Below are 16,939 nucleotides of genomic sequence, written 5' to 3'. Positions count from 1 at the left end.
TCTGGAGTAACACATTTTTCTGCTGCTTCAAAAGCATTCTAATTATTATTCTAGCCAACCGCATTTTCGCTCCGCTTCCAGCAACCAGCTTACAGTCGCCATAATAGAAGCTTCCTTTTCGCTACTAGTTCTCCACTAACCAACTACACCAGAAAACCTGAATATTGATTCGAGAAAAAACCCCGGTCGGTCGGTCTTCGTAGAGGTTTTCTGTTCTGCTTCATTCTTTATTCTCTTCAACAGAAGGCGGGAAAGAGGTGGAACGGGCGACGGTAACGAATGGAGTAGAAGGTGTTTTTCTACGGAGTTAGAAGGAGCAATCGAAGAACTAGGCAAAGTTCTGAATTGATATTATTATTATATAGCTGTAAAGCATCTTGATGTACACTTCAGGTGGTGACGCGGGGTGTTTCCGAGCAGGTTTTCGGCTTAATTTTCTCTCCCTGCGAAACAATATTTATTTAAGCTCCATAACGTTGCTAAATTAGGTTACACTTGAAACTTTTGACAGCTTCGGCAGATACTTACTGTCATTTGGATAAATATGCCAAAAATTCGTTCGTGTGTTGGGATTGCGTTGTACGGTAATGATCGCAATATCATCGGTACTACAAAATGCTATTTTTCCGTACGTGAAGAATCTACGCTACGGCTAGCTACGTTTAGTTTAAAATGGCTCACCCGTTCGTATTGGTTTTGCTATCCCGAATAAACCTAAACTTCAAAATGAGAACAAATCGAGATCTAATTAAGATAGCAACATCAGATCGAAATTTTATAAATGATATCCATAACGTTATCATTTCATTGTTTATAATAAGTAAAAACGTCTTCCAGGTAAAAGTTTGTTAATAGTTGATAAAAATTTTGTGAACATCAAGAGAGTTAAAAATTAATCTTCACTCGAATTTAAAATCGAGCATTTCTATTTAAAACATTCAAATGATTTCAATATTGTTTGCGAATTGCCATCTAACTTTCAGCATTTCGTTCTACATGAAGTATAACTTTCGCGATCGTGTTCATCTTCTTCTCAGTCACTTAGATAGCTTGATGCACGGTTATAGAAGATATCATCAGTTTGATTGCGATATCTCAGCCGTAGAGGTTGAGGTCCAGCTTGAAACTTCCGGCTACTCTTTTTGTGGCCTTGGAATTTCAATTTTCTTCCAAACGAATCTTGCTGGTTGTCAGAAAAAGTTCTTCGAACACTTACGTTTGGGACAGTTGATTTCGATTGGGGACAGTTGATTGATTTAACAAACTCTTGCCGTGCGAGTAGGTCGGATTTTCGAGATGCGCGAGCAAAATTTTACATGCGTCTCTTTGGAAATTCAGCATCAAATGATAATGTGATAGATTTTGTAATAGATTATTGGGAAGACGAAAAGCAGACATTAAAAAAGGGCTATTGTTTACTAGACGATTAAAACATAATGAACGAATAGAAAGGCAATGTGTTGTGTGGTTACATCGCAATTTATTCTTATATATTTAATTTTGTTATAGTTATAATATTAAATTTGAAACACCAAATAATGAAAGTCATAAAAGTTTCCTTGTTCAACTACTTTGTTTAATTGGTTCCATAGGTACGAAAACGCAAGCCGTATTGATTCACATAAATATTTTAAATAAAACAATTTTTCAAACATTTTTTTTTGAACAAATTAAAAATACCGTTCTGGGGTTTATTACAAAAATATTTGCGGAATTTAAATATGAAGCCTTTTGCTATCAGGTTCGACTCTCGTTTTTTTCACGCAGTTCGTTTGAATAAATTCTCAAATATGAAAACAAGTCCGGAGCAAAAAACTGCTAAGATAACACTTCAATTTTAAATTAAAAAGATTCACATTATTAGAATTGAAATTTAATAAAATGATGTGCTCTTCACTATTCGGAGGCTATTAGAAAACGAAAACATTGCCTAAAAATCAAGGAAACGCGTTAAAATAGACAATTAGCAGTGTAAGGTGCGTTACACTTTTATTCCAGTAAGATTATTCCAAATGATTCATGATCCAAGAACTTTTAATCATGATTAATGATCATAACAATAAATATCTTTCCTCCAAATCCTGACTTATTGTGCTCATTTGTGGAATCGGAATTTTGTGCGTGCACTCATCTCTAAAAAGAGAGATGCATGATTTTTTAATACTCGATGACTAAATATTAGATCGTATCACCCTAATTTAGTTAACAGACCGAAACGCAAAAATTAAAATATCAAACACAACAATTTGCCGAATTCCAAATGGCAATGCGAAATTTCAAAAGATATTGGAGATGGAACGCGTTGGAAGGGTTGGAGATGCAACGTTCTTCTTCGGATGGTCGAACTCTTCTTTGCCGAACAACTACATTTTCATCCGTATGATATTTCTTGATGAAGGTTGAAATTTCAGGCAAACATTTTTTACTATATATATATTTGGCCTTTCATTGTCAAATTCGAAGGAAAGAATCGTCGCTTGATCATTCCCTTTTCGCTGATTGTCAGTCACAGAAGGACCTTCATAGAAAAATTTCTGCACCAGAAATAAATTTTATGTCGGAAATTCTAAAGAAATGAATAAACTCACATAAGCTATGTGTTTGCGAAGTTGGTTCAACCTCCTTTCAATACCCGCACACTGGACTTAACGCTACCTACAAATCCTATTAAAAATAAATGTAACAAATATTTTAACGACATATTTATAAAAAAAACAACAACCATTAAAACCGGGTGGTTAATGCCTTTTTCTTGTAACTCAAATAGTCTCATTGAAACATCTTTTTTGTTGAGCTAATGTTTGAAGCAACATTTAGGTAATCAGGAGAAAAATATGAATTTCAAAAGCTTGTGCAGAATTGAAAATTACATGTTTTAGCATGTGAAATAACCTATAATATAACCTACCTTATACGATTATATCTTTGAAACAAAATGTGTTCGCCTTGAGCATTGTGAACCTAACAAATAACATAATAAAAACTTTCAAACGTGTCTAAACTTTTCAAAATCGGCTCAGACATCTTTGTAAAAATTTAGTGTATTCAAAAAGTACCATGTGTCGGTTATGTCATCATTTAGATTACTTATCCCAAATCATATATTTATCACAACTCTTCCAACTTCATAGTAGTTTTTGAATAACTTTATCGGAATTCGTTGTGCCATCTTCGAAGAAATTGAGACAATTGCATCCCTTATACCATTATACCGTCTGTACCGGATGAAAACGCCATTCAAAGTTTAAACTTGATCAATGTTCCAATAGCAGCTTTTAAACGAGCCTAAGCTTGTTGAAATTGGTTGATCTTTGAAGGGCATTTTCCGGTCTTGTCAAGCTGAGTCAAATGGCATAAAACACTAAGAGTCTCTAGGGATCCGATCCATAGTCGGTTTATTCAGCATTTCTATGTAATTTCTCTAGAGAAATGCAAGCAGGTTTTCTCGTTTATATGGGGTCAAATTTGGAAAATTTATTGAGTTTGGGACCCACGCATTTTAGGCTAGCCTCCTGGTTAATTTTCATATCATTTGTATGTATTAGACTTCAACTTCGAACGATGTTGTGTGAATTTCTCTATCGTATTGATATGATACGATGAATATCATTCTCACTCTCAAACTTATAGATGCAGATATTTGCATAGGATTTTTTCACAAGCGATGGCGAAACGAGGTGCACATTTTTATAAAACTTACTGCTAAATTGATGTAGTTGAATCTAGTTTAGTGAATATATAAAACTACTTTGGAACTACTAGTCCCCAGTTTCCGCATCCGAAAGCACCGAGAATAGTGAAGAAAATCTTTAAAAACGGAACTTCCGTCGATTTTTCAGTAACGGTTAAGCCGTTTTTCACGATTCATGATTCAAATTAAAGATCTCATTGTCTTTAAACATACTGTGCAATTTCATCCTGATCCGACTTCCGGTTTCGAAGTTATAGGGCGAGGAGTGTCATAACATTCAAATTCAAAATGAAGATACAGGGGAACTGGTATAGCGTTATGGGCAAGTCGATGCTTTTCCTGCTGCCCAGCTGGGTTCAATTCCCAACCCCGCACATAGGGCCAGAAAACTTTTCTGGCCCGAAGAGGTGAATGACAACAAAGTTAAAACCTCTATAATCGAAAAAAATGACGATGCAAAACTGGCACGATCTCATATAGACAGTTTATACAATATGTTCTATATAATTCGACACAGTTCATCGAGTTGAGCAATGTATGTGGCTGTGTGTGAGTATGTGTCAAATGATGTCACTCATAAAAAAAATTTCGTAGTCCTGTAGGTTGCTATTGATTCTCACACCGTCATTTAGAGCGACGAAGGGTAAAATTCTTCCTGGTTTCAGAAGTACCAGAAGTAGTGGTAAAAAAGTTTAAAACGAAACTCACTCAATTTTCACAGAGATGATTTGATTGATTTCCACAAACAGGCTCAAATAAAAGTTCCAACAGTCTCTGTAGGATTTTATACGGGTTAAATTTCATACGGGTCCGATTTCCGGTTCCAGAGCCATAGGGTAAAGAGTTTAGTGCGACGATGCAAAATAAAGAAAAATTCTTATCAACTTGACATAACTGTTTACAATTTGAAAATGTTATGTTAGTTTATACCCAAAGAAAGATTCTTATTTTCTTCAATATTGAAAAAAAAATTCTTCACAAAATCTTCTAGTGATATTTTTGAAAATATAAGTAATATGAGAAAGGCATCATTACACCACTAGGTGGATTAAAACAGGTTTTTCTATGAGTTGTTGTTTAGGGCGCGTACCAAGTGTTCATTTTATTCGGAGTCAGAGTCGCCCGCATGTAGGTTCAAAAACGAAAACGGTATCAGTTCGTCGAGTACCAAAAATGTACCACTGAATTTTCTCGGAGATCGCTGAACAGATTTTCACAAACTTTAATTCAAATGAAAGGTCTGTTGGTCCCATAGCCTGCTATTGAATTTTATCCGGATCGGGAGTAACGGGGTAAAATGTTCGAGAGAAATGAAAAAAAGGACAGACGACTTAACCGATTGTATTACTCTTATAGCGTTTTTCATTAAAAAACACTGGTGGCGTGGATTGCTCTGGTTTTGCACTTTCGAGCAGAAATGGCAATGAAACATCGTCAAAATATTACATTTCTGCTCGAAAGTGCAAAACCAGAGCAATCCGCGCCACTAGTATTTTACAATAAAAAACGGCATTAGATTCAAATGAAAAGTCGTTTAGTCCCGCAGCCTGTTATTAATTTTTATCCGAATCCGACTTCCGGCTCCAGAGTAACAAAGATGCAGAAATAGTGGTCAAAAACTGAAAAAAGGGATTTTTATTTCTCATTTTTCAGATTTCACAGTGATTACATCGACATTCGAGTCTAGTCAGAGGACTATAGTTTTTCGAAAGGTAAACAGCACACATTCGTTACTTAAAAAAGGCCTTTTTGCTATTCATAAGGGAGACCAGGGGTGGTCACCCGGGTATTGCTTTCGGAATTTCTATACTCATTCTGGTTAGAGCTTTTGATAAACGGTATGCGCTGTCATAAAGATACAACTTTTGAGTAACGTGTGCTCAAGAATATAAAAATGCACATTGCTCTACACAAACAAAAGTATTGTTACACCGGCAATCGTTAAACTATTTTGTTGGGTTTCGAATACCCTTGTCAGCGGTAGCACGTTTTTGGAAATGGGCTGTAAATTGATTCGCGTTACACATATCACTTTACAACAATAAAAATTTACTCACCAGTATCTAAAAAAAACGTGCTCCCGTACAAACGAAAACACATAAACACCTGAAATTACGTCGGTACATAGGCGCCCTAAAACCCCACAAAAATCTCTATAGATGTCGCCGATGCTCATAATAGTCTTTTCATAAAAGACACTCGGTCAACCTGTCCCTTCGACCAACCAGCCCCGGTCTCCCCTATCCGTACGTGATAGATGCGATGAAAAAGCATACTCCGACAAAAACTATCTGTCTACCATCCACTCACAGTCGCCTGTCACAATGTACCGCTTTCGCTGCCCACCTTAGTTCGATACCCAATCCCGCACATTGAATCAGAATTTTTTTCTATACTATAGAAAATTGAGTAATCGATAAATACGATCATCGCAACATCAAATTGAGTTTTCCATTTGATCTCACACTCTGCTCGGGATGGAACCTCCGACTAGTGCTGACTGGCATCTTCAACTATGTACACCGAATAATTCTCCACGGGGATGGTTCTATGAAAAGGAACTGTATATAGCAATGGGAGCTGTTTTATTGCTTTCAAGACAAGTGAATGGAAGAAGAGGGAAGTTGTTGTTCTATAAAGTTGGTGTGGCTGGTAAAAGAATACTTGCCAAGCCAGCCGGCTGTCAGCAGGAAAACCTAGAACATGCGATGGATCTGGTTGAGTGTGCAATCAAGAATACGACGAGGTTTGAAAAAAATATGCGGTAATTTCTGCGCGGTAAGGGAAGCAACACCGCAAAAGTCAAGAACGATTAAATGATGTGTTGAGAAAATAGTTCAATGACCTGTTTCTGGTAGCGCAGATAATCCGAACTTTTTTTTTCTAATTTGATTCTTTATTCGGCCAGATAAATACACAAGCGATTTTACCACCATCGCTCAAATAAACCAGATTATGAAAGTGAAAACGAAATCTTGGTCAGTCGGCCGTAACAGAAAAAAAGTAACACAACTGAACAAAACAAACTTTCTTCAAAGTGTTTCAATTAAATCACACTCTCATTAGGAAAAAAGAGACTAGACACCAAATAGAGAGACAGACATACAGACAGAATGAAGAAAAAGAAAACATCAGTTTAGCTCGCGTTAGAGCATTCGCACTGAAGCACACGAAGAAAGTAACCATAATGAAATAGGCGTCGATGTTGAAGTAAAAAATTGCGGACGGTGGCGTGAAAGCAGCAACGCTCGAAACGCCAACATCAAGTAATCGAAGCTACAAGTTTTACTTTCATTCACTGGCGAGAAACTTTCTCCGCGTCGTCATCACCGACTCGACGACGGTGACTGTGATTAATAAAAGCCGTGCGGTTTTGTGCGAAATATTGACAATGATAAAACCTGTTTTAATCCATCTAGTGGTGTAATGATGCCTTTCTCATATTATTCATTTTCTCCTATATATTACAGCAGAAATTTATCGAAATACTACAATATAAAAAAAGTTTAGAGAAGAGTTTTAAAGATTTATGTTGCATAACACTACTACATTGATAAACTACATTTCAATTTAAATTAGTGAAAATCTGTTCAATCATATGTGAGAATGTGAAGTGGGCCTCATTTTATCACATTTGATTACTATTGTCGGTACTTCTGGAACCGAAGCCGAATATCGGTATAGTGACATTCGGTTCATTCAACCGTAAACTAATATGACCTCCAATTTTTTTACGATTATCTATGACGATTTGAATTTTGAAAAGAAATGTATGTCGTCAGACTTGCATAAAATTCAGCAAATCATTTATGGAACTATCAACGGTTCGTTTTATTACAAACTCTAATGATCTGCAAACTAGATAAATTCACTAGCCAATATAAAGAGGTAGCTTATGAAAAAAAAATTCTTGAAATTGACATTTTTTACGCTAAGCACCCTACATCTGGAACCAGGGGTTGAAAATCGGTTCAGTCATCTCCAAGAAAAGTGAATTTCATTATTATCACATTTTTAGTGCATATCACCCTCCGAAATTGAATTCAGGAACTTTGTATGAGACCATAAGACCTTTCATTTAAATCTAAGTTTGTGAAAATCAGTTCAGCCACCTCCGAGAAAAGTGAGTGACAATATCAGGTGTACAACTTTGCTTCCGCCGTTTTTTCCAAAATTAAAAGCTTTATTGCGAAAAAGTGCTTACAGATGAATTATTCAAAGTATTGTCCGTCGCTAGCGACAACTTTCTCCCATCTTCCTCTTTTGACGCTATCCATGAAGCAATCCATATTTCCAACTCTTCGAAGGATTGAAAATGTTGATCTGCCAGGCCGTGTGCCATCGAACGGAATAGGTGGAAGTCAGAAGGGGCGACATCTGGGGAATACGGCGGGTGGGGCAAGACTTCCCATTCCAGCGTTTCCAGGTACTTTTTGATCACTTTTGCGACGTGAGGCCGAGCATTGTCGTGTTGGAGGATGACTTTGTCATGTCACTCTTGATATTGTGGACGCTTTTCTTTTAGCGCGCGACTAAGGCGCATCAGTTGCGTTCGGTAGCGATCTCCTGTGATGGTTTCACCCGGTTTTAAGAGATCGTAGTAAATCACACCTAGCTGATCCCACCAAATACAAATCATAACCTTGGCGCCGTGAATATTCGGTTTTGCCTTCGACGAAGTAGCATGCCCGGGCTTTCCCCGTGATTTTCTGCATTTAGGATTATCATACCGAACCCACTTTTCATCACCGGTTACGATTTGATGTAAAAATTCCTTACAATTTTGTCTTTGAAGCAGTTGCTCACATACAAATAGACGGCGCTCGATGTCCCTCGGTTTCAACTCGTACGGCACCCAGTTTCCTTCTTTCTGATTCATGCCCAGGGCCTTGAGGCGTTTTGAAATGGCTTGCTGACTCACTCCTAACGATTCGGCAAGCTCTTCTTGGGTTTGGCACGAATCTTCATCAAGCAATGCTTCTAGTTGTTCATCTTTGAAGGTTTTTTCTCTTCCACCACCATGTTTGTCTTCGACATCGAAATCGCAATTTTTTAAACGTTGAAACCACTCCCGACACGTTCTTTTACTCAGAGCAGCATCACCGTAAGTTTCTGAGTGCAATCGATGCGATTCAGCTGCATTTTTTTCGAATTGTAACAGAAAAGTAAAACTTCCCGCAAATGGCGAGAATTTGGCACATAAACAGACATTTTCGAGCGTGAATAATACGAAAACAAGAACAACTGTTACTGAAACGGCGATGACAATTCGTTAGGCACTGTACACACTCTCTTTAAAGGCATTCTCATCTATGTATTTTGACCAGCCTCAGCCGGTACAGCCACCTATCGGAAAACGGCGGAAGCAAAGTTGTACACCTGATATTTGTCACACACGAACATTTGCTCAGTTTGTCGAGCTGAGTCGAATGGTATATGACATTCGGCCTTCCGGGCCTCGGTTCAAAAGTCGGTTTTTGCAGTGATTGTATTCCTATATGAGTAAGACAAAAAGACAAAAAAAAATCACACACACACACAAATCATTTTTACAATTTTTTCACAGTCAATTAAATTGACGTAAAAACGGATAAATTGTATTGTAAACTGAAACTTTTCGATTGGTATAGAATTGCAACTTTATTGACTGTCATCGGTCTTACACACAAATTGTCACATGTTCGAAACCGAAATAAAAATAAATAACTGTGACTTCCCGATAGAGTTAAACGATTTTTAATTTCCTACAAATTTCTAGAACATTTTATCCGGATCCGACTTCCGGTTCCAGAACTAAAAAGTGATATGTGGATAATTACCAATTCCATGAGTATTTTTTCACGAACGATGCTCCAAAACAGGTAAAAATCCCATAATTCTGCCGGATAAATTATTATAGTCTCCAGAACTTGTTCTTTTGTGGGCATATAAATTTAACTCGGCACTACTGGTCTTTTCCGGATCTGCATTGCCTAGCCATGTCTATATCGATAAAATTCGTCTTCCTGTTCGGCTTTTCGTACCGCATGTTATGAATTGCACGAACTGTAAAAAATTCGGACATACAGCTACTTACTGTAGTAATAAGTCCAAATGTATCAAATGTCAAGGGCCTCATAAGGATAATCTTTGCGATAAAGATGTTGAAAAATGTGTTTATTGTGGAGAAAGCCCTCATGATGATCTTTCAGTGTGCGCTGCATTTAAGCTGCGTAAAGACAAAATGAAGCTTTCTTTAAAAGCACGGTCTAAGCGCACATATGCAGAAATGCTCAAAACGGTCATACATGTCTCCCCTTTGGAAACCGAAAACGGTTTTTCAAATCTTGCGGAGCCAGAGGAATCTGACTCTGACGGAAATAGTGAAGATACCTCGTTTGTCACTCCTCAAGGGTCTGTTAAGAGGAGATTAACAAACCACAAAATACCAAAAAAGACACCTAAAATTATACCTTCAAAAAAAGATCCCCGTGTTAAAGCTAAAAAGCCAAATTTAAAACCAAAAACTGTGCCTCCTGGTTTGTCAAATTCACAAACCAATCCAGGAACTAGCTCAAGAAAAGACAATAATCCAGTGGGCTCCATTTCACATTCACCAACAGGATTACTGAAATTTTCGGAAATTGTAGAATGGATTTTCGCTGCATTCAATATTTCTGAACCTCTAAAGACCATCATAACAGCATTCCTTCCAATAGCTAGAACTTTTTTGAAACAGTTATCAGCTCAATGGCCAGCTCTTTCAGGTTTTGTATCATTTGATGGATAATTTATCATCCGCCGCAAATGATTCAATCACTGTCCTGCAGTGGAATTGTCGAAGCATCATGCCAAAACTTGATTCATTTAAAGTTTTGTTGCATAGTCAAAAATGTGATGTATTTGCTTTGTGCGAAACATGGCTTACATCAAACATAGCCTTAAATTTTAATGACTTTAACATTATACGTCTCGACAGAGACTCCCCGTATGGTGGAGTGCTTTTAGGAATTAAGAAATGTTATTCCTTTTATAGATTAAACATTCCTTCGACTTCTAGTATAGAAGTTGTTGCTTGTCAAATAAACATTAAAGGAAAGGACATTTGCATTGCTTCGGTATATATTCCTCCAAGAGCTCAAGTTGGACAACGACAGCTTAATGAAATTGTCGAAGCCCTTCCTGCTCCACGTTTGATTTTAGGAGATTTCAATTCGCACGGAATGATGTGGGGTTCCGTTTACAATGATAGCAGATCATCTCTAATATATAATATTTGCGACAATTTTAGCATGACGGTACTAAATATGGGTAGCATGACACGGATCCCAAGACCTCCTGCACGTCCAAGTGCATTAGATTTATCTCTTTGTTCGACTTCAATTCGACTAGATTGCACCTGGAAAGTATTTCCTGATTTACATGGTAGCGATCATTTACCAATCATCATCTCAATTAGCAGTAACAAAGGCATTGCTAATTCAGTTAATATTCCATATGATTTGACAAAAAATATTGACTGGATTAAATACCAAAGTAATATTTCAAGTGTCTTAACTTCAATGGAAGAGCTTCCCCCACTTGAAGAATATGACTTCCTCGTTTGTTCGATTCTGGAGGCCGCAGAACAAGCCCAAACCAAACGATTTCTTGGTCCATCGTCTAACAGAAGACCTCCAAATCCTTGGTGGGACAAAGAGTGCTCAGATGCTAAACACGCGAAACAAAATGCTTTCAAGACGTTTTTAAAACGAGGAGGAGGAACTCCTCAGAATTTTGAAAAATTCTTGGTTTTAGAAACCAAGTACAAGAACATACTTCGGGTTAAGAAATGCAGCTATTGGAGACATTTTGTGGAAGGTTTGTCAAGAGAAACCTCAATGAGCACTCTTTGGAATACGGCCAGACGAATGAGGAATCGTAACGTAGGAAATGAGAGTGAGGAGTACTCGAATCGATGGATATTTGATTTTGCGAGGAAAGTTTGTCCAGATTCCGTTCCTACGCATAGCATTGTTAGGGAGTCTTCTTCAAATGATGATTCCATTGATAGCCCCTTTTCAATGATGGAATTTTCCATAGCACTCATGTCTTGTAACAATAACGCTCCTGGATTGGACAGAATTAAATTCAACTTGGTGAAGAATCTGCCCGACCTCGCAAAAAGACGTTTGTTGGAATTGTTCAACAAGTTTCTTGAGCAAAATATTGTTCCACCTGACTGGAGACAAGTGAAAGTTATCGCCATTCAAAAGCCGGGGAAACCAGCTTCCAATCACAACTCATATAGACCCATTGCGATGTTGTCCTGCATCAGAAAATTGTTCGAAAAAATTATTCTACGACGTCTCGACACTTGGGTCGAGACGAACGGTTTGTTGTCAGATACTCAGTTTGGCTTCCGTAGAAATAAAGGGACGAATGACTGCCTTGCATTACTTTCGTCTGACATCCAAATTGCCTTCGCTCAAAAGCAACAAATGGCATCTGTATTTTTAGACATTAAAGGAGCATTTGATTCAGTTTCCATTGATGTTCTTTCAGACAAGCTCCACCAACATGGACTCCCAGCGGTTATAAATAATTATTTGCACAACCTTTTGTCAGAGAAACGCATGCATTTTTCACATGGCGATTTGGCAACAATCAGAATTAGCTACATGGGTCTCCCGCAAGGCTCATGCCTCAGTCCGCTCCTCTATAATTTTTACGTGAATGACATTGACAGCTGTCTAGTAACCCCATGTACACTAAGACAATTGGCAGATGATGGCGTGGTTTCAGTTACTGGATCCAAAGCTATTGATCTGCAAAAACCATTGCAAGATACCTTAGATAAATTGTCCGTTTGGGCTGTTCATCTTGGTATCGAATTCTCTGCGGAGAAAACAGAGCTGGTCGTCTTTTCAAAAAAGCATGATCCCGCGCAACTTCAGCTTCATATGATGGGAAGAATAATCGAACAGGTTTTGACTTTCAAATACCTCGGGGTGTGGTTTGATTCCAAATGCACGTGGGGAGGACACATTAGGTATCTGATAACGAAATGCCAACAAAGAGTAAATTTTCTTCGAACAATAACAGGGTCTTGGTGGGGTGCTCATCCGCAAGATCTAATAAAATTGTATCAGACAACGATACTTTCAGTGATGGAATATGGATGCGTTTGTTTTCGTTCCGCTGCAAATTCTCATATTATCAAACTTGAGCGAATTCAGTACCGTTGTTTGCGAATTGCTTTAGGCTGCATGCATTCGACACATACAATGAGTCTTGAAGTTCTGGCGGGAGTTCTTCCATTAAAAGATCGATTTTGGGAGCTTTCATCACGCCTGCTAATAAGATGTGATGTGCTGAATCCCATGGTAATTAATAATTTCGAACGACTAGTCGAGCTTCGATCTCAAACAAAATTCATGACAGTATATTTTAACCATATGTCACAGGAAATCAACCCTTCAAGATATATTCCTATCCGTGTCAGCCTCCTAAATGTACCTGACTCAACTTTATTTTTCGACACATCCATGCAGCGCGAAGTGCGTGGAATCCCGGACCACCTACGCTCTATGGAAATCCCAAAAATATTTTCAAGTAAGTTCAGGCATATTAACTCTGAGAAAATGTTTTACACGGACGGATCGCGAATGGAAGAAGCGACAGGGTTTGGTATGTTCAACAATAATGTTTCGGCCTCATTCAAGCTTCAAGAACCTGCATCTGTTTATATAGCAGAGTTAGCAGCAGTTCATTATAGCTTGAATGTAATCGTCACATTATCTCCAAACCATTATTTCCTCTTCACAGATAGTCTGAGTGCAATTGAAGCCATTCGCTCAAACGCTGCTGGCAAAAATGAACCGTTTTTCTTGGGTAAAATAAAACAGTGTCTGAACGACATATTGAATAATAATTATCTAATCACAATAGTTTGGGTTCCGGCTCATTGCTCCATTCCAGGCAATGAAAGAGCCGATATTTTAGCCAAACGTGGTGCTATTGAGGGTGAAATTTATGAGAGACCGATTGCTTTCAACGAATTCTATAGCGCGTCTCGCCAAAGAACACTTGCCAGCTGGCAAGCTTCTTGGGATAAAGATGATCTGGGTCGGTGGATGCACTCAATTATTCCTAAAATATCGACAAAGGCATGGTTCAGGGGACTGGATGTGAGTAGAGATTTCATTCGTGTGATGTCCAGACTCATGTCCAATCACTACACGTTAGATGCACATCTCCTTCGAATTGGACTTTCCGAGACTAATCATTGTGCTTGCGGCGAAGGTTACCGCGATATTGACCATGTTGTTTGGACATGCGTGGAGTTTCGTGATGTCAGATCTCAACTAATAAATTCCTTGCGTACCCAAGGTAGACTATCCAATGTCCCAGTTCGCGACATTCTTGCTTGTCGTGACCTTCCATACATGAAACTTCTTTATCATTTCATTAAATCCATTGGAGTTCCAATTTAAATTTTATTTTATGTTAAACTGTTTTCTCTTCCATGAGTTCAACCAATAGCCAACTATAGGATATTGAATATAAGTGGTGAACTGATACAAACAATCCTGAAATAGTTATAAGATCATGTACAAAATAAATGTATTTTATTTAATGTAATTAAAATAGCAACTCGCTTGATAAAAACAGTGTTTAGATTAACTAATGAGTACCAACATACTAATATGATATTCGAAATGTATTAGGTTTAAACTACTATGTATTGTGGATGCCACGGCGAAGAAAAACTTATGTATATTGCCTATGAAATAAACGTATTTATGAAAAAAAAAAAACTACTGGTCTTTCCTTTTCCTGTTCTGTAAGCACCAACAGTAGTGAAGAAAAAAATTAGATGTTAGATGAAATACTTTGATTCAGGTTTTTATGTATGTATTTCAGTTCTTTCTTTAAACATTCAGATTTTTTTGGTGCACGTCTGTTTTAGAATATTGATTCAATTCCACTTTTTGACACCATTTTTATATAATTAAGAGTTTCCGAGCTTCTACTATTTGAATAAAGAGCACCACAACATACATTCGCTTTCTTTTAAAATTCGCCATACCTAAAATGTATGCAAAGTTTCATCGAAATCGAACCGAGTCGACCCTGTAGCAGTGAAAATTTGCGACAACATTTATTTATTCATCTATTTATTTTGTACAATCAACAAGTAAGATATGATGCTAATGATAATATACACAAATATCTCCTCGATCAAAAAAGCCAGGTCTGAAATTTTGACAAATGACATCTGAAGGATGTCACTATCTGTGAAATTACATTGAATCAGCTGTAACAAATGTAACAGATTTTTTTGCTGAAATTGTACAGGTAATTTCAAGATGATCAGACCTGGGTCTGACCATTCATTCTTCAATGTACATTTTCTGGTAACCCCAGAGAGGGATGTTAGTCCAACGCTTGTTGTTGCTAGAGGCCGTATAGTATGTTATATACCACGGTGCACTACACAAGTGTCAAGGATATTCGTGAACATAATTTCCAGTAATCGTAGTATTCGTGCACAATTTAGTATGTTCCGGTTTCGAGATGCTGTGATGCACCACAAATCTCACGGACTTCCCGAGTAGAAGTTTCAACAATATCCGATACTGAAGTTCCGGAAAATCATGATTCACAGTTATTATTCGTGGAATGTAAAGGAAAATTTTAAATGCTATCGCGGACCGAAAACAAATTCCCTAATTTTTTTCTCAATGAAATTTCCTGTTGCAACATAAACTAGTGAATAGGATTTAGACTAAATAGTTGACTTATGATGTTGATGTCACATATGAACATCATCCGAAAGCTTTATTTTACAGATAAAGTACGTGTATTAATTGTTCTATAAATTATTTGAAATCATTTTAAAAGTTCAACAGACTTCACACCGGCCTCGATCGTTTATTATTTTCGCCATATTATTTACCGCGAAAAATAATTCATTGGTCATATTGGTTAATCTGGGCAGCCGGTTACCGATAAAATTTTTAATTTATTTGCTATCTATCGGAGCTAGATTATCAAACATTTGTATGTGATTAAACAACCAAGCATTTCTCTATTATTTATTAAAAATACCGATCTATGTTATCTCTGATGTTAACATTGCAATATGATCTTCGCAATAGTTGATTTTTATCATTCAATTGATAATCTTAAAGGACAAACAATAACATGAAGAAAAATTCCAAACGAAACTTTCCTCAGAAGCAAGATGTATAAGAGATGTTGTCATAAATTGTTGAGATAAAATTTTTTCAAAAAACTGTTTATTGAATGCAGAGATAATTTAGTAAAATAGTGTAACCGGATGTGAAACGTTAAAAAAATCGAATAACTGGAGGAAATACGAAACTCCTGTACTTAAGATTAACGCGGCCGTTTTACAATAAAAAAATTTTTTTTTGCTAGATCTTGAATTTTTTTCCTTGGAGGAATGATCACATGGCTTACCGTAGTGAACAGCTTTTTGGCAATATTGACATGTGGCCATCTGATTGCCATAGGTAACAAGTGATTTGCACGGAATTCTTGTATCTTGACCGAAAATCACATAAGAAGGTATAGGCCTCTTCAAGTGCATGCGTAACAAACGTACGCCATTTAGAATACCGGGGAAAAAGTTCTTCCACTTTTCTTTTTCGATAGAGAGAATCTCTCCGTATTGGGACATAGTTTTACGAATATAAGGATCGATGACGCTTGAGGGAAGAACATGCACACGCACTTCTATAGCACTATCTTCCATATATACTGGAATGTTGTACTTAATGTTTTCGTGCTCCACATAGTGCACATTGTTATTGTCTTTTGCGAATTGAATTGCATCCAACTCTTTATAAAACTGGATGTAAACAACAGTATTTGTCTTATTGCATTGAAGTAAATGCACACGTTCAATATCAAGATGCATTTGCTCTTTAAGCAAACCTTCAAGTTCTCGTATCGAAGGTCGAATTTTGCACTGCCTGAAGTCAATAATAATTGTATTCTTTCGTATCGGCGGTAGCTTTTGTTCGTTTGGTTCACTCATTTCGAGCTCGTTCTATTGTTCACTACACAATGCTGTACTTGGTTTCTTCCGTTTCGAACGTGAGCAAAACTCCTGTAATTGTCGTGTAACGACATGGAAGGCGGAACCCAGAAAATCTATTCTAGGTTAAGTTTTTTTTTGGCCGGATTCCACACGGCATCTGGCATAAGTAACAGAATGTCATGTACGATTAAAAAATTAAAGTCTGGGACTTGAACCGA

General features: G+C 37.3%; 1 protein-coding gene across 4 annotated transcripts in view; it reads left to right on the top strand.

Annotated features, from left to right (window-relative positions):
* Positions 1–16,939, top strand: part of LOC131439359 (ecdysone receptor) — a 632,366-nt gene that overhangs the window by 501,768 nt on the left and 113,659 nt on the right. The window lies entirely within an intron of this gene.

The sequence above is a fragment of the Malaya genurostris genome, chromosome 3, assembly GCF_030247185.1.
Source record: "Malaya genurostris strain Urasoe2022 chromosome 3, Malgen_1.1, whole genome shotgun sequence".
Classification (NCBI taxonomy): Eukaryota; Metazoa; Arthropoda; class Insecta; order Diptera; family Culicidae; genus Malaya; species Malaya genurostris.
This window is presented reverse-complemented; position numbering and strand designations above follow the sequence as displayed.